Consider the following 23,761-nt stretch of genomic DNA (forward strand, 5'->3'; position numbering starts at 1 on the left):
GATGATATTTTCAGATGTTTACATAGAGAAGCTTACCATTTATGAGACAATGTAGTGGGGTGGTTAACAATATTGCTTCTGGAGTAAAACTTCATGAGTTCAAATCTTGCTTCAACCATTTGTCAATTTTGTGACTTGGGGAATATTACTTCTCTTCCCTTTGGTTTCTTTCCTGGATCGCAGGGCCAATAATAGTACTAGCTCAAAGGCTGGTTCTTAGAATTAAATAAGAGAAGTGTCTAGTGTATGACAGGTGCTCAATAAACAAATATTAGCTGTTTTCAGTACAGATTTTTTTTCCCTTGAAGTAAAGGTAAAGGAACTATTCTAAGATCATGCATCATGTCAGAAGTTTGCACCTTCCTTCATACTTAGCCTCTGGCTACATTGGTTCATTAGTGCTGCTATAGTTTTCTTCTTTAAAGATGTTTCTTCAAACCACAGCAAGGTTAGTTTGCAGTAAACTTTATTGAATGTGATTTTTTGTTGGTTAATTCATGTTTATTTTTCTTACATTGATTTAATGAAATTCAGCCTGAGGTTGTTCATTAGACTGGATGATTCTTACATAGAAAATTTTCCAGTGCTGTGAAATCTCATGCATTTGGATGTCAGACTCACTGAGATGAAATTGCATTCTTCATCTGCTTTAATCAGATTGCAAGCATAATGAAGTTCAAATTTATAGTTGTTTTGAGAATAAGGCCACTGAATAGAGGTAAATTGAAATTGACCCTATATTTTCACTGAAGTTAATTTACTCACTTCGCTGAGCTATTTATTTAACTTTTAGATTGTTGCATGTAGTTGGACTTTTCTTTTGATTTAAGATATTGTGGACTTACCTGATCTTTGGTTTATGTAAACCTGAACTAGTAACTTTTTTCCTGTAACATCCTTATTGTTCTGCTGTCAGAGCTGCAGATATGTGAGAGCTGTGAATAAATTTCTGCAGACTTCAGGTTGGCTATTTTTGGAAGTCCTCTTCAGTGTGGCCTGTCTAAACCAATAAGGTAGTATTCGCATGGTGTTTTTCAGAGTATCTCTTGTGCTTTATGGATGGCTTATGATTGCCACTGGGCTTTTTTGGTTAGTCCTATAGTGAAAAAAAATATACTTCTTTTTTTTTAATTAAAAAAAATTTCAATTACAGTTGACATTCAACGTTATATTAGTTTCAGGTGTACAGGAGAGTGGTTAGACGTTTATATAACTTACAAAATGATTCCCCCAATTAGTCTAGTACCTGACACCATGTATAATTATCACAATATTATTGACTATATTCTCTATGCTGTACTTTAAACATCATGGTGACTATTTTGTAACTGCTAATTTGTACTTCTTAATCCCTTTCACCTTTTTCACCCAGCCACTTAACACCCCTCCCGTCTGGCAATCACCAATTTGTTCTCTGTACCTCTGACTTTGTTTCTGTTTTGCTTGTTTACTTTGATTTTTAGATTCTACATATAAGTGAAATCATATGGTGAGAAAAATGCAGTTCTTATGTTTTAGTAAATTACAGTCAACATTCATCCAGTCATATGTTTCTTTTAGATTCCTTTGGTCTTAATTGAAGGAGATTAAGTTGTAAAGTCATTTATTAAGTAGAATCATCTCTGTTGTAATTCCTTGAGCATCCCACACATATTAATTCTCTCTCCTCACTTCAGAGAGATCTGAAAAACAGATATAGCAAACATAGAGCATTTGACTTTAGTCTAGGTTTGTGTTGAACTTTTCTGTGAAATAGATTCTCCCCAAGCAGTGGATGGAGGGTAAGACTGCTGAGGAAGCTGCTGTGTTGGGAAGCTGGACAATCTTTGGAGCCTGGATTCTGTAGCTTCAGTAGGTTATCTCAGTCATAACTTTAGCAACCCAGGCCCCAAACCATCCCATCTCTCCGTACAAAGAATTCCCCAAGCCAAAACACTGGCCTGTGTGCATTTACTTTCATCTCCATACTCTTCCTCCTTTCCTGTCTCTATAGAAGTAATTTTTATTCTCCTTTTCATGATTTATGTTGCATATCAGAATAATTTGATTTCTTAAAACTCAGTTGCCACCATTTGTGTATCTGTTACATAAGCTACACCTTTTAATTATAAATTCATGTAATTATCCAGTTAAAAATATTTGCTGGTATCCATATTTTTATAGTTTTAAAGATTATTTATAGGATTTGGAAGCAGATATGGGCACATACCACTCTTTTTATTTATTATGATAATTTTCATACTTATCAAAGCTTCTAGGTCCAACAGTTCTTCAGCCAGTGCCCCTTAAGGGGTTTTCTGAAAAAGTGCTGTTTTCTTCTTTGGTGTATCAACCTTAATAATCAAGCTTCTCTTCAAAGTCTTGTGATTCTGCTTTGCCTAGATTTGGCTAAACTCTTTTAACTGTTTATTTCCTTCTGGAACTACCTCTCAGTGCCCTCTTGGAAACTATATCATATTCTCTGGTCTTCATGTCTTAACCTTTCAGCATTTAAATCTATTATCCTCCCTCTCTTTTGTTTCTGGCTCTTCTCCAATCACCAGTCCCCCAGTCAGTTCTTTTTCTTAATACCTGTCAGCCTCAGCTGCCTTTATTTTCTTTCTGTCCACTATCCAATTTGTGATCCATTTCTTCAGCCTTTTTATTTTGTTCTTGTCAATACTTTTAATGCCATTGCATGCTTGACTTTCTCCCTTATCTGCCTAACAAACTTTACACCAGAATTCATCTGACTGTCCGACTTCCTGAGCCTTGGCTGCCGAGTGCCACAGCAGCCTCACCTGGGGCCAGCTCATTCTGCCTTCCTCTTACTCATAGTGGTAGTATCAAATCTTCACTGTTCCTAAGCCTTCTAACCAGTCATCCCCCTGCTCAATTTTATTAAATGACTCCAAAAAGAAAATAGCCACCATCTCACAAAAACCCTGATTCACAGTAGCAAGTGAGGGGTGAATCTGTAATATACTTGCAGGTTCATGTGCAGTTGGGTATTCAGGACGTTTGACAATGTATCATTTATTTAAAAAGTTCATATGGGCTTAGTCTATAAAGGATTTGAAATAGCTTATAGGAAATATTAAGTAGTGAAATGTAAAAATCAAGCTTCTGGAATTTGTAAAATGTCAGGATAGGATATATAGTATGGGGAAGATGGGGTAATAGAGGGATTGTACTAGTTTTCTGTGGCTGCTGTAACAAATAACTACACAGTTAGTGACTTAAAGCAACACAGACTTATTTTCTTACAGTTTTATAGTTCAGAATTCTGACATGGGTCTCAGTGGGCTAAGAGGAAGGTATCAGCAAGGCCATGGTCCTTTCTGGAAGCTCTATGACTGAGTGCATTTCCTTGCCCTTTTTGGCTTTCTAGAAGCTTCACACATTTCCTGGCCCTGGCCTTTTATCTCTGCCTTCAAAGCTAGCAACAGTGGGTTTAGTTCTTCTCACATCACATTGCTCTGACCTCTCTATCTGCCTCCCTCTTCCACTTTTAAGGATCCTTGGGATTTCATTGGACCCACCTAGATAATCCAAGATGATCTCTCTGGTTTAATTTTATTGCAACCCTAATTTCCCCTTTGCCCTGTAACATAAGATGTTTATAGGATAGAGGGATTAGCATGTGGACATATTTTTTGGAGGGAAGGGGGAAACATTTCTCTGTGTACCACAGGGACTGACCACAAAGTCCTACATATTCTAGTTAAATTATAATTTTGTTTCTGAAATGCCCTTATGGTAGCCAGAAGAAAAAATAAGAAATATCGCTTGTTTATAGTTATTTTTTGGTCCATTCTACCAACCATGCTAGATTTAATAGTGCTGTTATAGTTCAGTTCATATCATTTTAGTTCTTCCTTCAGCCATGTTGATTTCTGGACTAGTAGAGGTTGGTAGTAGTATGGTTAATAAAAGTAATTAAAAATGAGTGACACATAATCATTGTTTTCTTTTAGATGCTATCTAATTGTTTTCTTAAGTTATAATCAAATAATTTAACATAAAACAATGTCTAATTTCTTTATACTTAGAGCTCTCATATACTTATAAAATCAAAAGGAAATAAAAAAGCTTTACTTAATGCTAAGAAAAACCAACCTATATACATATTTATTTTAATCTATTAGCTAGATTAAATTTCTTTAATCTATTAGCTAGAAGTCAAACTTCAAATAAATAGTGTTTTATGAGATGGATGATGCTGTTTTTAGTTTGTCATGCTGGTACAGCAGTGAGTCATGTGATGAGTCGTGCTCCTACTCTATCTGAACTTTTCTACCTTTGCTCATGCAGTTTCAGCAGTTCTGCTTGGTGCCAGTATGTTTGTCAATACTTCACTGAACTCAGATGTTAGGTTTGCTTGTAGACTGGTCATCAGTTGATCCAGAATGTAAACTAAGGTTTTTAGAGTGTCATTGAAATGAAAATGCAGCATTATAAGTTCCTATAGGGAATTTATACTTCATTGAGATCTCTTGACTACATCTGTCTCAGGGCTACAACTTTGAAGACTCCGAATTTGACAAATGCTAAATTAGGCAGAACTTTTTTTACCTCATTATCCTGCATCTTTTTTCTTCATAGGTAACAATAGCTCATGATGTAGATTTTCCATAAATTTCTTTAATCTATTAGCTCAGATTAGGATATGACAGTAAAATTTTTGTTTTAAGATGCTGCTTACCTTAGATGTGATATTTTATCAGGAATATTTAGTGTTATTAGAAAATTACCACGTAGTGAAGGAATTTGTAGGCATCCATATTATGCCAAAAAAGGAGATATTTTTATGGAGAGGGTGTTTTTCTTAGCCTCCTTTCATTTCACTGTGTTGCTGTATTTGTCTATGAAAGAGTTTTGATATATTTAGAGAAATTGGCCTTTCCTGATTCATGGGGGAAAAAAATCCAACTGTGAGAGTTAGAGATAAATTGTATGTGTGAGTGGAGGGTATGTCTCCCAATTCTTAATGTTTCATACTGGTTGTTCTTTGTTTGAATCTGGAACGTTTCCTTTTTGTTGATGTTTTCTGTGTGGTATGTATATAGGTTGGTTTTTCTTAGCATTAAGTAAAGTTTTCTTTAAACTTTAAGAGTTTTGTATATAAGACTGAATTTTGATTGGGATGTTTTCTATGTCTTTATGAAATGTATCTCTGCAGGAAATTGGTTACTTGGTTTGATGTGTGAGCGGGTGAGGATGGTTGTGGGTGAAGACTATGGGAGAGACAGGGAAAGGTAAAAAACATTAAAATGTTCTTACTTTTTATACTTTCTATATAATTTAAAAATAATTACTACATTTGAAGTATTAAAAAAACAAACTTGTTCAAGTTCCTACATGCTTTTGCATTAGTTCATATGAGAATGTTCTTAAATTTATCTTTTAGAATTACAGGTAATAAATTTATTTGGGCCTCTTAGGAGCTTCAGTTTGAGAATACCTTTTTTCATATTGTATTTTTTAATGTACATGTAGATGAAATTATGGTAATGTTTTTATTTGGACAACTATGTGATTATATTGAGATTTGATTTAGGGCGTGTTTTTACTAAAGTACAACATAACATCTTTTGTTAAAAACTAGGTTTGGGGCCTGTACAGGAAATAGTTACCTTAAACTTATAAATGAATGACTTGTTGAAGCAGAAGTCTGGAGTTGAGGAATGGGAAAAACCTCCTGTTGTGCCGTTCTCAAAAAGAAGTGTTAAGGTTTTTTTTTTAGCTTTTGCCATATGTTCTTTCTTATGTATTATTTTGATGATGATTTTCTCCCTGTGATTGGCAGGGATATTTATTTATTAAATCTTCTTCGAAATGATGTACAAGATCTTGGGGAGTAGATGATCGAATAAACAAAGTAATTTAGTTACTTAAGCACGTACTCTTGGAATTCTAGCTGTTTGACAAAACCTAACTGCTATATAGTGTTTTTACCAGGGCCTACAGAAAAAAATAATAGAAAATACAAGGTATAAAATGAAAACAATTTTCAAACTCTCATCACTTCAGATAGTTTTTATTTTGTAGTGTGATAAGACTTCCAAGGACCTGGTTGGTTTTTTGTTTCCTCTTTCCTGAATGTGGCAACAGTGTGAACACCTTTCAAGAATGAGTGAACCAGCGAATTGCTTTTCACCTCTGTTATACTAAAAGCAGGGAAATTGTATAGGAAGCCTGACTTCCATTTTCATTATGTTGTGAAATCACTTTATTATGTACTTGTGTTTTTCTCTTTTCCTTTTGAAGAACAATAGTTTAGAGGCAGCTCTTCAGTTTTTTTTTTTTTTTTGGGTGGTCTGTGCGGCATTTCATTTTGCGTGGCAGTAATTTTAGAGAGATTGAAGTCATACTTCTGGTCCTTTTTGACTCTGGACTTTCTAAATGGCTGTTAATGTTAACTTTTAAAGACTTTTTTCTCATCTCCTCTAATATAAAACTTCCTTGATTTAGAATGCTGTCTGTTCTGCCTTGGCGAGATTGCCTTTTCTCTATTACTGTGTTGTCCTCAGTGATCAAGAGATGAACAATTACAAGCTTCTTCGTTGGGGAGCTCAGAAAACATATATGGACTACTGCATCAGGGAGATGAGTATTTTGGAGAAAGGACTACGTATATAAATGTAGATCTATTTTCATTGTAAGATATTTCAGCAGCTGTAGTGTTGTTTCTGTTCTAACTTGCATATCTTTTGTCCTCTTTCATTTGGGGACAGAATAAGAAAGGACCATCAGATGGAGGCAGTATCTTGTAAGAAATAAAACTTGGTAGTGTGGAGAGTTATAGATTGCAGAAAATATGAATATACATTATGTGGAAGCATAATATGTTACTACCATGGGAGATTTACTAGAATGGAAAATAAAGTATAATGTGTAATAAATCATTAAGTAAATATGTGTAATATATTCTGTAGTAATATAAAGATAAAAAAATCAGTGTTTGACTTATTGCTCTCATTAGGAATAAACATGATTGATGTTTATTGTTCACTGGGACTTCTCAGGCTCAGTTCTCATGGTTGGATTAGAACAACAATCTTTCTTTTGGATTGAACCTCCTGTTCTTAATTTTCTTAAATTATTTTAAGAAAAGAAGGCCTGCATATATTTAAATGAAGAATTATGAGCAACTCATCGGCAGTAGTGTTCTTGGCTATCCCAGTAGTGTACATGGATAAAGGTTCATTTACTAAATCCGATTCATTTACCAAATCTCTTTGTTGAGAACATTAATATTACAGCCTACCAGGTGTGAATCAGAAGTAACTTTTCCTTAATTCTTTGTCCCAAACCCCTCCTGATTTGCCCTAATCACTTCATAGTGGGCTAGTAAAGCTTCTGTTAGAGAACAAACAACTTGACCTTATTTTAAGTATTAGGTGTATTTGGCCAAAGTTGCAGGAGACATTTTGTGGATTTAAAACATTTCCCTGTTGACCTCTACTGTAACTTAAGTACTATGATCATAACAAAGTTTGTACCCAATACATAATAAAAATCAGTCTTAATAACTTTATTCAATTCAAGGGCATTTTGCCTGTAGTAGTATGAAATCTTGAGGCATGGAATTCTCCAGTAACACTTGTAAGAATATATTCAAATGGACAGTGAGTCTTTATGACCTTACTGTTAAAAAAGGCTCAAATATGTCAAAATAACAGTTAATTCCTATTATTAGTTCTTAGTGACTTCTACACTTGTTTCATAGTAAGTTCTCAATCAATTTCATCTAACCTGACAAATAGTTAAGCATTTGGATTGATGCATTATTCCAGGAACTTGATATTTTCTAGATATGAGCCATAAAAGGATCGCTTTTCATTTTCTCCTAACCCTTCTCCCCCTTATCATTTGCCTCTCTCCACATCCCTCCACCTAAAACAATGAAGAGTTAATCTTTACATCATTAAATTAAATGCTTGGCTTTTAAAGAGAATCGTAGATGTGTTCAGATTTACTGAATTATACTTGAAGATTTATAAAGAAGTGCTAAAAATCAGAAGAATGGCGCATAGTGAATAGATTTTTTTTTTTTAAAGTTGAGGTAGATTTTTGTCAGTGAAAACTGGCAAGCCAGCCTTGATCTGTGATAAATTCTGGAACTTTTCAAATAGATGTGAGAAATATAGGGAATAAAAAGGAATGAATACCAGAAGCCAGTGTGGATTTCTCACTTCAAATCTAGCTCATTTCATTTTCTGAGTAGGATTGCTAGATTGACAGAAGGACTTTTTTAGATGTGTAATGTGTTCTGCTTTTGACGGATATTATAGAGCATCTTTGGTAGCAAGATAAAGAAACTAGGAATTCCCAAAGAAACATCTATTTAGTTCTTAAGCAGTACTGTCCAATGTACAATCTGCAAACTAGTGTCAGTCCATACACTGTTATTGACCTTATGTCAAATTGCTATTTTAATTTCTAAACTGGACACTTAATTTCAGTTTTTATCTCAAAACAGAAGAGGGTCGGAGTAGGTGATCTATTAGTTCCCTTCCTTGCTCTACGTGTCTGATGTTTGTGGATATTCTTATTCCCAGATGGTTCTACTTGGTTCACTTGTTACTGAATGAAGTGCTCAAACATATAAAACAGTTGTGTACTAATGAGGTAGAAGTATATCAGCAGTCCCTATTTAGGTAACAAAATTCAACAGAATGAGTAGTTATTCCTCCTTGAGCTACTTTCCCATTTAGGAAGATTGTGCTGTCAGGCAGACAGTGTGGGGTTCAGTTTATACTGTGCTTGTGAAAACAAGCACACAAACAAACCAGGGATTACAGGATAATAAATACACCATTTTCCATTGCTGGTATCACTCTCATGATGAGAATTGGGCACAATCAGTGCAGATCAGGAATGCAGGCTTAAAAACTGGGGAATAAAGATTAAAAACCTAGGAAGGAGTTCTGAAAGCAGGACATAACCCACTGGTCATCTAGAATTTTTCTTCTGGACTAAGGGGAACTGAGCACTAATGTGGGAATGATAGATAGCTCCTCTGTTGGAGGTGGATGGCACTGATGTGTGATTTCTTAGGCTTTGCTGAGGGTCATCCTCACTTGGGCTTATTTTTACTTAGTCTCTCTTAAGACTCTTGGTTTAAGAAGAGTACGTAGTAACAAAACATTTTTGAAAAGTAACTTAAGGCATTCTGTAACCAGAAACAATGTGTTAATAACAAATAATTCTAAATAATAAAATAACTAGGTAAGACGTCTGTGGTCATAGAGATGTGAGGAGTGCTTAACGCTTAAGTATGCATGTGTTAAGGGTTTACTTTGTCAGTGAGCACCATGCTTTTTCCAGTATTGAATTTATTGGGTTACTTTTTAAAATGGGCTTGAAAGCTTTGTATTTTTGAAATGTTTTATAGTTGCACTTTGATAGAACCAAAGTCATTTGGTGAAAGACCAGTGGACTTTTAAAATTGAATTTTTAAATTGAGTTGTGATTCATTGGATAGTAGGTGCTATTTTAATGGGGGAAATAAAATAATAAATGGGAGAGAAAATACTTGATTCTACTCCAAATGTATGTGTGGGGAAAAAGCAGAGGGTTTTTAACCCCAATAAACATTTTCTACCTAGCAGTCCAGCATTAAACAGCTCAGATTTAAAATTTTATATAAGAACAGCTGATATTCAAAGAGAGAATATACTGTGTTCTAACAGTTTATAAATTTGCAGAAGATACAAATTGATAAATGTTAACTGTTCGTATATGGAGTTTTCAATATTTTATCGGCCAGGTGAAAAGAGAAATGATAATTATGAGAACTGTGGAGATGTTTTGCCCTCAAAAACAAAAATGGTCTAAAACCTTTGGTAGGTTTTGAATGAAAAATCTTGTATTTTAATGTATCTTTATAATTCCAAACTTATGTTTGAAAACTGCCTTTGCACGACAGTGTATGTTGTGTTATTTTTAGCAACAAAATGAAGTTTGCTTTTAAAAATTTTATGGAAAAATCAAACACCACATCAAAGGGATATCATTGCTTCCAGGGAATTTTAAGTTTAGCCAAGTAAACAAGGTGAAGAGCGAGAGAAATATTTACAGGGTTTGTTAATTAATTTTGGGTCAGAAGGGAAAGAAAAGGATCCTGAAGTTGCTTTTAAAAAGTAAAGTTCACTACAACACAGATCACTTTCACTATTTGCAAATAGATGTTGTAAATTAGGACATCCAAAGGGCAAAACAACAAAAACAAAACAAAGGTAAAGAAAAAAAAAAGCCGTCTTGATATTGCAAATACAAGAAAAAGTCTAATTTGAGATGGAATAAGAGGAGGTACAGAATGCATTTCTTAACATTGCTTTCCTTGACTTTGTTTTCTAAAAGTCTATAATGACTTGAAAACTATGATTGTAAACAATGAATAAGTAGTTGGGTAAAATGACTTTAGAAGAATCACCATATCGACGGTGATTCTAGTGTAAATTACAACATAAAGTTAAAACTTTATATTTATTCTGTTAACTTTGGAGTTAAAAGTATATTCTTCATATTAGACACATGGAAATGAAAACAAATTTACATAGATTATAATTTTATTTTTATTTTTTTGTTTTTACTAAGATACTAACTTTCACACAAGATTTTAAATGACTTTCAAATTAAATAAAAATATACTGCAGAAAGCAAAAGTTCTTCACAGACCTGAAAGAGACAGAGAAATCGATACTTATAATATTTTGCCAGTTCCCCAAAGTGGGTTTGTACCTTGACTGGAGCAAGGAATATAACAACCTACTGCTTGCTTAAAATCGATGGAAGTGTCAACAGCTTGTAGTAGTGCCGAATTTAAAAAGTAGATTGCTTCAGGAGCTTTATGCTACATCCTCATATTGTCCTTTCATTGAATTCTTAAAACTATATATAATTAATTATAGTATTTGATTATGGATAAGAAAAAATATTTGCTCAAATTTTACATACTGTGGTTTTAGAAAATTACTTACAGCTCCTTCAGAAATGTTACTTAGGAAAGATGACAAGGTGCTATTAGTTTTTTCAGTAAATTAGGTGCTCTGTCTTTAAATTTGGCCCAGAAAAATATTTGTAGCTGTAGTTTCATTTCAGCTGCTGAAAGGAAATAAAATATTTTGACTGCAGTTTGAGAAATTTGACAGCCTCACATTAAATTTAAGAGTTATTCTGTATTTATTATATGTCAGTTTACTTATGCATTGCAAAATATATTACTAAGCATGATGTTTGACATTTGTTCATATACTTTATTTTTCATGTTTGCATCACAAAATGACTTTTGATGTCTCTAAATAGATGAGATTTTCTGTTATGTCAGCTCTGTAATTCAATCGTTTAATTGTCATATGTGTGCTTTGCATGTTATATTGGGCAGTGAGAAGGTATTGAATGAAATGCAAGATTGGGTTAGGTGGTGCTGTAAAGAACCTTACGTTGTAGCTGTATTTCATTATGTTTTAAGGAAATTTACAAAGTTTCTATTATGTTGGAGTATTGAAGCATAGGTGCCTACAAAATTGGATGATCACAGTGAGCCACAGTTGTATTCCTAACTTGAGCAAAGCCTTATTTAAATTTAATTGATGCTATATTACTTTTAAAAATGATTTTGAACTGGGTGTTTCCCCAGTAGAATAATCCATAGTTCCATAAACTGCAATTGTAGTTCTAATTGTATTTCCCTTTGTTTCTGTTATTTTTGTATCCACTTTCTCCTCCACTAGATTATAAACTTAGTAAAGAACTGTTTTGTTTTCTAGTGTATGCCTCACAGAACCCAGCAGTTTTCCTCAGAAGTAAAATAATATATAGCTGTACAATTGATTTCGTACCATATACCTAATATTACATATCCCTTATTCTTCCTATGTAATATCTGATCTGTAATTTATTTTTTGATAAAAAGCTCTGTTGGGTTTTTTAAATTCTGTACTTCATTCAAGTACATAACCAATCTAGATAAATGTAGCTCTTTAAGTGCATGACCTCGGACATTCTTGTTTGAAAACCATTGCAAACTGATTACTTCTTTAGATTTTTAAAATGATCATAATTGCTAGTAGCAGACATTTATTGAGCACCTACTATGTAAGACGTGTATGTTTCTTTATCCCAGTTATTTAGATTTGAAACAAAGTTATGTTACAGTAACTTGGGTGTGGCTCTTATTTGTATTACTAGAATATTAAAGCAATATGAAAAGAATTTTAATTTAATGAAAGTCATGGTTCTGTGATAAACTGAGGAAGTGCTTTGTCATATTGGGCAGGAACATCTGTTTTCATTACAAGATACCCAGCACCTATGCCTGGTACATAGTTAACACTCACTGAATATATGAATGACTGACCGAGTGAATGAATAAATGAATGAACAATTGACTACAGTTGCAGAATATTGGTAGGGAGAAATTAACTGTCTAAGCTGGTGTGCAGCCTTTAGGATTTGAGTTGTTTGTTGATTAAAAGCTTCAATTGGACTTCAAGGGTATGGAAAACCTAATTACTTTGAGAGCTCTTTGTTAAGTAGTGAGTGCTAATTGCCTGATGTCCATTAAGTGGTTGTTTGAGCAAGAGACTCTTCCACTTTTGGGGTGTGAGCTGTTTTAATTTTCATATTGGAGAGTGAAAGAGAAAGTAGTATTAGGCACTACGTCATCATATAATACCACCTCATCATATAATACCACCTCATCATATAATACCACCAGCAGTCCTTGGCATGTGTGTATGCTTTCAGCAGCTAGTAAGGAATTCTTCTGTGGAATTGTCTTACTACTTATTGGAATTCAGTTTTGTAATTACTTGTTTTATACGGAGATGCATTCTGAGAACAGGCATGTAAAAGTGCATCTCTACAATAGAAATTCATTTTATCCAATAAAGCAGAACTCAGATTTCATGTTCCTTTGAGGCCAAACAATAAAACTGTATACTTTCCAATTTAGGCAGCTGATGCTTGATAACATGTGGCTAGTATAGGACATTGATTACTATGAAGAAAGGAAGATGGAGAAGATTAGACTGGGATCTACCGGCAGCTTTATTTCGCGTAGCGGGGATAAGGACGTCTCCTCTTGTCTTTTAGGAGCGAAAGCCAGGGAGATGGGCTTTGTGCCCTAGCAGTTTAGAACTGCACAGTCCTACACAGACCATACTGTTTTATTCCTTTGGTCTGTGTTCATGCTAATGTCTCTTTGGAACACCCTTCACTTAGCTCTTTCTTTACCTTGTTAACTTGTGGTTTATTGTGCCAATGAGTATTTTGTCTCGGGAAGCTGTCCTTACTGTAGAATCCTGGGCATGTATCTTTATCTTTTCAAAGTGAAGAGTAGGATGATCCATTGGGATGCCAAAAGAAAATATTAGATTCGTGTATATATTTATCTTGAGAGAAGAAAAAAACTAAGCTTTTCTTATATATGGATTTATGCACTCTCATTGTCTCATATGTCAATTGGACACTGTTTGCATACAATATGAGAAGAGTGAGAGTTTGTGAAACACAGAGGAGTTTATGTCAGTATCCACACTTATTTGTTGGCTTTCAGCACACTGCAGTATATTTTAGTTTTTGTGTACCTGGTTATCTTAAACATTTAAACTTTCTGGTTACCCTTGATGTTATAAAAGCATGGTTGATTTAACTAAGTCTGAAGTTAACCATTTCCCCTGCCCTCCTTTTGTACAATATGAGACCCTTTGGGACACTAACTCTATTCACTTTTCCATCCTAAATGCTATTAATGCTGAATATTTTGGTTTTACGTATTTTATACCTCCAACATTAGTTGTTACCCTTCCCTTGGACAGCAGTGCTTATAATTTAAAAATATACCTGCACATTTACTCATGTGCTCAAGTCTTTCTTGTGTCCCATTTTCTCGTTTTTGATTGTTTTCTTCGCAAAATACCGGTTTTGGTAGTTCTTTCAATGACGGTATGTAGTAGTAAGTACTTTGGTTTTGTCTGAAAATGTTTTCATTTATATGTTTGGTCTGCCTATTATCTTCGTTAGTCTGAGGATATTATCCTGCTGTCTTCCAGCTTGTGCTATTGTTGGTGTTAGTCTAATTGTCATTCTTCTGTAGTACTTTGTCTTTCCCTTCTGATTTTTCTCTGTGGATTCACTGATTGGGATGCATATTTCCTGTATCTGAGGATCCTTTTCTTTCATTGATACTAAAAAATTCTTAACATTGTTTTCTCCTTTGAAACTAAAATTTAATATATGTTGCCTTTCCATTTCGTTTTCCATGTCTCGTAATCTTTGTTTTATATTTTCCTTTATCTCTGGGCTGCCTTCTGCTTAATATCTCAGATTTATCTTCTAATTACTCTCTACAAACCTCATCTGTATCTAAATTACTGTTTAGCCTAACCACTAAGGTTTAATTTTAGTGCCCATTTTTCATTTTAATAAATTATATTTGATTTTTTTATAATCTTCCCTAAAAATACTATCTCATTCTTCTTTCTTTTTTTTCTTCCCTTCCCTTCCTTTCCTTTCCTTTCCTTTCCTCTTTTCCTTTCCTCTTTTCCTTTCCTCTTTTCCTTTCCTCTTTTCCTTTCCTCTTTTCCTTTCCTTTTCTCTTTCTCTTTCCTTCTTTCATCTTCAATAAATTTTAACCTAATTATTTGAGTCTCTGCCACATACTTTTATTTAAAATTTTTGGGAATATAAACCATTATGTGTTGTGTATATGGTTACTCTTTTTAAAGATGGATTGTTTTCTTGTATGCTTTATAATTTTGGATTCTCAGGTTATCTTCAGGTCACCTTCATCTATGGAAATTCTATGTGGTCTACTTTGCAGATATGATTCTTCATATCTGTATTGTATTTGTTTGGTACCAGAGGTATCTCAGGCTTGTTTTAGCTTAATTTCTTGGGTTGAAAGTTCTCAGACCAGCCAATGTAAATACACTTTCACCTGTTATTCTTCATTCAATTTGTTCTGAACCTAGTGTTTTTGTATATACCCTTAGTTTCATATTATTGAGATCTGGGAATTAAATTGTAATTCAGTTGTGTTATGCCTGCTAGTTTTGTAAAATGAGATTTGAACAATCTGAATGTAGATTATTTCTCCTAGAAAGTTATCGAAGCTAGTGCATAGAAAAAGGAGTGAAGTTGTTTTGAAAAGTAGGAATGGTTTAGGCTAGCAGTTCTCAAATGTAATAGTCATAGGGAGGAACTCTTGATACTTGTAGGAATTATTTGAGGGCCCTGCAGAGCTTTTGTTTCTGTATTCTTTTTAATCTTTTGATATTCACTGTATTAGAAATTAGAACAGAAATTTTTGTAATAATTTAAAATAATAAGAAATTGCACCTTAATATAAAAGTTTTTTAATGTAAAATGAACCATTTTCCAAAATTAAAAAAAAATTAGTGATAAAGTAGCACTGCTGTATTTTTGCAAATCTCTTTAACATCTGGCCGAATAGAGTTGAAGACAGTTGGATTCTCATAACAGCTTCTAAGTTTAATCTGTTTATGCAGCATGTTTCATTGAAGTAAGTATATGAAGGAAATCTGGCCTCTCAGATTTATACTGAGAAGTGGATGACATTCTTCTTTGACACTACACTAGAAATGAACCAGTGGTTATTTCTTAAAGATAAACTGCAATGTAGAATGCGAAATCACATCTGTGAACTTTTTGTTTTTTGTTATAATAAAATCCATTGATCTATCTTGCACTCTGAAAAGACTTTACTTACATATTATTTTTTAAATTTTTTTTATTGTTTAGCAAACATCATGCTTTGTTTATTTGGACAATATTTGATCTCTGAGTTATGCAGATCTTCCTAATAGTGACCTGTTTCATTTTATAATATCAAAACAAACTCCATATTTCTTAATATCAACACTGTTCTCATTAGCGAAGTCTTTTAAGTATTGGAAAGCAATCCAGTGCACAGTAGATACAAGTTTTCTAAAAATATGATTTTTCTCTTGATACCTTGAATTTTATCTTTGGCAGTAAACACTGTCAGTTGTTTTCCTTGAAGTAAGAGGCTAAATTTGTAGGTTTTTTTTTTTTCTTTTTCTTTTTTTGATGGGGAGATGTTGTCAAAAACCATTGTCAGTGCTGTCTAGCCAAAGACTACCAGGAACAAACCTGTGGTTGAACAAATTACTTGTGACAGAAACTCAACTTAGCCTTAAGTTTCTCTTCTTTCTGCTCAAGATGATTGGTTGTTCCTTTCTGAGATTTTAGCTATCAAGGTAGCAGCAGTTACGGTTGGTAGGTTGTCTTTTGGTGAGATCTACCTGCCTACCTACATTCTTTACATACCATGGTTTTCTCTTTTGGAGCCATATAAAATTTGTTTTCTACTTATGGTTCTGTTCTTCCATCAAATTATGTCTAGGAGATCTGTGAGCCTTTTCTCTTTCCTCTTTGCTTCCTAACCTGTGCACATGTGTATGTTCACGTGTGTGCTCACATACACATACCCAAAAGCACCTTTCACTTATCTAGTTGATTCTCAACCTATTCCTGGAATCTGATTCTATTGCAGAATTACACATATTGGTTTCCATAGATATTAAAACTTTGGCATTGGTTTATATATAGCCAAATTGTGGATGGCAAAATACAGTAAGAGTAATTCATTTGTATCTTAGAATTGCCTATAAAAAGGGATTTAAAACTTACTAATGTTTAAAAAATCATAATATATTCTCATTTAACTGTTTTGGAATGTGCCATAGTGCTGAGAAGGGAGACAGCCCTGAAACTGCTAGTTGGGAGTATGAGTTAATGGGCCCAGAGAAACAAAAAAAAGACGGTATCTTGCTTTTAAATTAGACAAGACAGAAAGTACTGGTTCCCAGAGACAGAATGCTGTGTTGAGGAATGTACCATGCTACAAAGCCGCACAAATGAAATCGCTTAGTGAGTGAATGGAGTAAAGTTCTCATGAAAAACTACCACAACAAAAACTATTACTAAACTATTACTGTGTAAGCTGTTAAGGAAAGTCTGTGTAAGTACTTAATAATACTAGCTTTTTTTTCATTTCCTTGGGAATGGTTTACAACCAGAAAGAGAAGTCAAGGTGTTGTCTTATTTATATCTAGTAGGAACTGTAGAGTAAATTAATGCTGTAATTTGGTATACAGTATGGAAGAGGATTTGCCTTAGTTTATGCACTTGGTGAGATGAGAGCCGTTTGTCCATTGGCCATGTGACTAGGCTAGCGTAGTGTGAGTGTTGCCCTGTGCAGGCATGTAGGTTACAGTTTTCTTCACAGTAATGACTTATTTACCATCATTCATCCACTTAGCATAATATAAAATTTTGTTAATATCTACTGTCTGCTGTTTTCTCTTGGTCTTTGGGGGTTTATACTTATTTATCTGCTTTTAAATTTATCCTTTTCGTAGGGAGCTTAGAAAGTTCATTCCATTGTTTTTAACTGGAAATTTCTGCCTTGATTTACTAAATCTTGAATTATACCTCAGGCATTAACTTTTTCTTCAATTCCTGGAATTCATACCTGGTTACAATAGAAAATATTGTTTCATATCCTCTGCCACTACTTCCCCCACCAAAAAAAAACCCCAAAGCAACCATCCTCACATAGTCCTTCTTACACTGTTCTCTGTTTCCCCCAGTCAAGATTTTTGAGCTTTACTTTTTATAGTTTGTATTACAGAAAAATGTAGGCACATTAAGTATACTGTTTCATTCTGTTCCTGGTATGTTTTGAAGAAGACTTTGGACATCTGCTCCCTCTCCTCTCTAGTGAAAATTGCGCTCACTGTTTAGAGATTATTGCCTCCTCTAATCAGCATCTAACTTGCTAGAACCGGAAGAAGACCCATCAGAGTATGTGATTGGATGGCGGGCAGCTATTGACCCTTGATAATTTGTTACAACTTTATTTACATGTTTGCTTTTACTGAAAGAGCACAGTACCAAGTAGCTTTATGAGTGACAGAACAGAGAAATGTTTTCAAAACCTATTCAGAATTAAACATTGGCTTATTTAAATGGTTGATATTGCCAAATGCATCTATTTCTGAAAGAAGTGAAATAAATGATGAAAGCTGTCTTTAGCTCATTAGTGAAATGAAGAAAACATTGTGAATATGAGGGTGAGCTGTCAGAAATTAAATAGAAATGAAAAATATTAATAATCTTAAACTGGTTTTTCTATGTATTCCGATTTTTAAATGTGTCAGGTTACACTGGCAGATGGGTGCTTATGAAGAATTTGACCTTCACAGAGAAACACACAGTTTATTTGACAATCGAGTGACTGTATCAACAAATATAAATGAGTGACATCTATCATCTGTTTAATTAAGGAATTGGTGACCAGCTAACTGAAAAGTGTAAAAAGAAAGAATTTATGCTAAGCTTTAGTATCTGAGTTGAGTTGTTGAAACTCTAGCATCTATCCAGTAAAGTTCAACATCTCGAAGCAATGCCTAAAGATCTTGGTTTGTTATTCGTGCAGCAGGCTGTACCCAAGGAATTGGTTGACTTTTTTTTTTTCCCTTCCCTGCTGCAATGTCTAGGACCTCTAATATAATCTTGAATAAAAGTGGCGAGAACATACATTCTTGCCTTTTTCTCTGATATTAGGGGAAATACATTTAACATTTCACCATTAAGTATGGTATAGAGTATAGATTTTTTAACGTTGCCTACTCAAGATTCACCTAAACATTTGGATTAGGAAGAAAGACTGTGATTGCCATACTTGGCTTTAGGGCAGCCACAGGTGTTCCTCCTCTTTGGAGTCCTTGCTGCATTCCATGGGCTAATTTTTGCCCCCACCACTCCGTGAGAATTAAGGTGTAAGGAGACCAGATCCACACTGAGTGGGTAGGGAAGCCATACCGGCTTAGAAAGCTTCATACCCTTCAGAAACTACCATCTCTTGTAACAACTCGGTAGTTGTCTTTTCCATGGTCCCTGAAAGGGACATGTTCATTACAAAGAAGCTTGAATTTATACTTCCTATCAGATTATTAGTAGTTCTCCCTGTCCAGATGCAGTCTACCAACAAGAGATATTTTTATGCTAAACGTAAAGGTCATGGATATATAATACCGTTAATGGGTAGAAGATACATGATAAAAGAGGTGTAGAAAGTTAACCAGATGTCTGTTTACCCACATCATAGTTATTTTTCATCAAATCAAGGAAGTTCTCCTTTATTCCTAGTTTTCTGAGTGCTTTTCATTTTAAAATTATGAATTGGCATAAATCTAGTCAAGTGCTTTTTATACATCTATTAAGATGATAATATAGTTTCTGTCCCTTATTTAGTTAATGTGAATTGCATTAATGGATTTTGCATTTCTGGGCTAGACCCACATTGGTCACTTTGTATTATCCTTTTTATGTAATGCTTGGTTCAACTTGCAATATTTTGTTAAGAATTTTTGCATCTTTGTTCATGAGTGATATTGGTCTGTAATTTTCTAAAGGCTTTAGTAGGTGTTGGTATTAGGGTTATGCTTGCCTCATAAGAAAAGCTGAATGTTTTAAAGATTATTTTATTTTTATATGATAGATAGGAGTCACCAGTGAAGCCAGCAGTGCCTGGAGAATTTTTATGTGAAAATTTTAAGTTATGAATTCAATTTCTTTAGTAGATATAGGGATATTCAAATTTTTTTCTTTTTGTGTTTCTTTTAGTTGGTTTTCTTTTCTGGTTATTTGTCCATTTAATCAAAAGTGTTGTAAGATAGTTTTGATAATTTCAGTTTACCTGTTTTCAGAGCCATTGATTCTTTTTGCTCTTGTCTCCAATTTACTGTCACTTCTGTCTGACAGATCTTTTAATTTGGACATTTTGTTTTCAAAATCTGAGATTTCTCCTTTTCCTTTTTAAATTCCAATCTCTATTGAAATATCCATCTTTTTCCTCACTAAGTCTATTTTTCCTGTAGGCTCTCTTAGATATTTGTTATAGAAAATCCTTTTCTAGTAATTCCAGTATCTGGATCCTTTGTGGACTTATCACTACTGATTGGTTTTTCTCTTGACTGTGAGCCACATTTTTTTCATGTCTAGTGATTTTTTTTTTATTGTGTATTATATCTTCCAGATGTTGTGTTGTAGAGACTCTGGATTTTATTATATTCTCCTGATGAGTGTGTTGTTCTACCAGGAGGTTAAGTTTCTGACAGTTCCCCCTTGAACTTGCATGGCTTTGGTTTTGGTCTTGTTAAGGAAGTTCTGTTTTGTTTTTATCTTTAGTTTTGGGTCACACTCTTTAGTCCTGGAGCCATTTTGGAGTTTCAGTGGAATGTCCAAGGTCAAACTCTTCTAATTAGGTGGGACTCAGACTCCAAAATTTGTCTCCTTCAGTAAACAGGAGCTTAGTTCTCTATCTACTCAGCTCTTTCTGTCTTCCAGCTGTTGTTTCTCTTTGAGCTGCTTAGGGTTTTGTCACTTACATATGCGTTGTAGCTGTCAGCCAAGAATTGAGAATTATATATAGGCATTTGAACTACCCTATCTGTGGCTCCCTCTGTTTTAGGATTTCTGTTCTTAATTTTTAGATTCTCTGAACCTGAGCTGTACGTTCTGACTCCTCATAAGATTCCTGGTTTTCTGCTTCAGGACTAGCAGTCCATACTGGGTGGATTGGAGTCTCCTCAGGGTGAAAGCTGTGGTAGGGAGAATGCTAAAAATGGCCCCTCAGGATTCCATGCCCTAATCCTTTGTGCCCGTGATTATCCCTTTGATTGCTCTCTTATGTGGAACAGTTTACCTTCAGATTGGGGGATTATCTTGAGGGCCTAACTATGCTAATGAGATCTTTTAAAAGCAGAGAGTTGTCTCTGGCTGGTAGAAGAGGAACTCCAGAAATTCAGAGCATAAGGAGGATTTGACATGCCCTGGCTTAAAAATCGCTGTCTTAAGAAATTGAGAGATGTCCCTGGCTGACAGCCAGCAAGGAAACAGGGACCTCAGTCCTACAATCACAAGGAACTAGATTCTGCCAACAAACTGCGTGAACTTGGAAAGAACATTTTTCTCCAGAGGTTCTAGATGAGAACTAGGCCTAGCCAATGTTTTGATTTCAGCCTTGTGATAACTCTAAGCAGAGGGGGTTATCTAGCCATGCTAGGTAGATTTCTGACTCACAGAATTGTGAGTTATTAAATGAGTGATGTTTTAAGTGGCTAGCTTTGTGGTTATTTGTTGTGCAGCAATAGAAAACTAATAAAATGGAGATTTCACCCAGCACGATTTCCTTTTCTCTTGATAATTCCCTTTTGTTTCTGCCTGATTTTGGTTGCTCTCAGAGTTGTTTTATATAGTTTGTGTAGAGTGTAAAATTTTCCTCTGTGGGATTGCTAGTCTGTACTAAAGTATTCTGCCATTTCCAGAACTAGAGCTCGCCATATCAATTTGAGGGTTTCTTTTTCACTTAAAAATTATTCATATGGTCTTGATAGTTGCACAGTATTTCATTGCGTTGGTATACCGTTCTTCTTATGGTTTATTGAAAGCACTGGGAAAAGAGTGGACATTTAATGGTAGGTGAGGAGATGAGTAGTGTGAGCATAGATATTGATGTTTTGTCATCTTGCTTTCCAAAAACAAAATGCCAATTTACAGCTGGATTGCCTCTTTTAATAGGTCTTCTATGTCACTAATGAAACAAAGAGGGACAACTATAAATAGCAGAGCACAGCACAGGGTAGCTGAAGTTAAAGATAATAGAATAGACTTTATAATACAACCATGTACTTACTTGATGCTGACTCAAGTCTCCAAAATATAAAATTATCCTGTTTTCCTGTGTTTGTATATCAAAAGGAAATACTTTTGAGATGACTTGGAGGAGTGGTTTCTGGATCTCCCCCGCTACCCCTTTGTTTGTTTATGGCAGCAAACTGTATTACTTGGTTTGTTTTTCAGTATAGTTTTTATCTGAATAATCAAGAGCTCTAAAAAGCTTTGTATTGGAGGTCTTTATCTAGTCCTAATTGGATTCGTAATTTTCCTAGTTTACCACATCTTCCATAAATATACTTGTCTTGTGTCTGCATCCCAAGGGATGCTATTTTATTACAATGCATCGAAGTAATATATTCTTAGTATTCGACTCAAGCAATTTATTAATGTAGATGCTTGAGTTATATTGTTAAAAAAAGGTTTCTGTTACTGACAACTTGCTCTCTCTTTATTAAGATAGGGCAGTAAATAAAGGTACTTAATTTACATAGCCTATTAAATGAAATTCTCAAGAGGAAGGAAAATAATTTTAAATGCAGTTTACAACGCGGTGACAGCTGATAAACTTACAAAGAGGCTCATTTAGTGGAATTGGATTGAATGAAAAAACTTTATAGTTTCATAACATTGTTTTTGATAGATACCAAATGGTATTTTTAATATTGAGCTGTATGGAGAGATTAACTCTATTCCTATTGACCCTTTCTCTTCTCTCTTCTTGCCCCCAGAGAGTAAAAAAAGAAAGGTTTTTGTTTTGCTTTCTAAAATGTGTCTATCAATTTGTATTTGAAATGGCTTTCCTTTAAAAGGGAAGCAGAATCTTGATTGTCAGTTATCAGAGGTTGTAAAAGTATAGTTAATGTTGCAAACCAAAGAGTCATCTCCCCCTATTGTTTGTTTACTTTCTTGGATGAACAATTTTCAGACTTTTTTTTTTCCTGGTAGAAATAAAATTAGCAAGACTATATTACTAGGACAACTGAATTGCACTATTTTTAATTTCTCTTTAAAAGATTTTAAAAGCTGCTTCTGTAATAATATAAGGACTTTGTTCCTGTTGGCCATGGGGAGTTAAGAGCACAGCCTTCAGAAGAGATTATTCTCACATACTCTCTTTGACCTCCATAAAGGTACATTTTCTCCTTGAGAAAGCCACTGGCAAATTCTGCTAATGCAGAACATGGAGTTCATTTGTTTAATGGCTTGCAGCCTTAGGGCACAAATATAACATATCAGCGCTTCCAATTAATTTCTGACAAGCTCAGGTGATGACTTTGATACATTAGAGTGTGTATAGTATGGTTATGGGCTTTGGTTACCTTAGAAACCACCTTTTTTCTTTAGATTTCTGCTTAGGAATTATGATTCTTATAGTTTTGTAGGATATTTTCAGATTTGAATTTGGATGTAGAGGACCCCACATTCTTCAGAGAAAGAACAAGACTAAAATTCTCCCATCGATTCATTAAGCACTCGTTTTTGAACACCTTCTAGATATGGTTAAAATTTATATGCTCAATTTTTCTCATCTGCAATTAAATTCTAGTTAGACTATTTCTAAATCACTTTAGATTCTACAATTTCATTTCCCCAGGATCACTTTCTCCTTGCTTCTGTTCAGTGCATTTATTAATCTGTTGGTAGTGTACCTTAGGCCACTATTTATGCACCATATTATTATAACTGCTATTTTTATATGTTTGTACATTAGTTATATAAAAGCAATTAATTTAGCTAATTCTGTGGAGAGAACTGAATTCCTTTGCTCAACAGTACCATCATTGAAGTTACAAATGAAAACTTTTCTTTACAGTAATCTGATTCGCAGTGGCTCCCAGCCAGTAGTAAACTTGGATCAAAGCTTCCTGAGACCATTTAGAGTGGGAGGGGATGGGGACAGACTTTCGAGAATAGAAAAAGAATCTAACAAAGAGAGGGAGGGAGCGAGGAGAGAGAAGAGAGAATGAGAATGGTCAACTCTCTGCATCTGCAGCTTTTTGCATCCATGGATTTAGCTGATTGTAGAAAGAAAGGATTTAAA

General features: G+C 34.4%; 1 protein-coding gene across 1 annotated transcript in view; it reads left to right on the top strand.

The window, feature by feature from the left end:
* Positions 1-23,761, top strand: part of DDX10 (DEAD-box helicase 10) — a 230,211-nt gene that overhangs the window by 73,080 nt on the left and 133,370 nt on the right. The gene's annotated exons all lie outside the window — the stretch shown is intronic.

The sequence above is a fragment of the Pteropus alecto genome, unplaced genomic scaffold (assembly GCF_000325575.1).
Source record: "Pteropus alecto unplaced genomic scaffold, ASM32557v1 scaffold385, whole genome shotgun sequence".
NCBI lineage: Eukaryota > Metazoa > Chordata > Mammalia > Chiroptera > Pteropodidae > Pteropus > Pteropus alecto.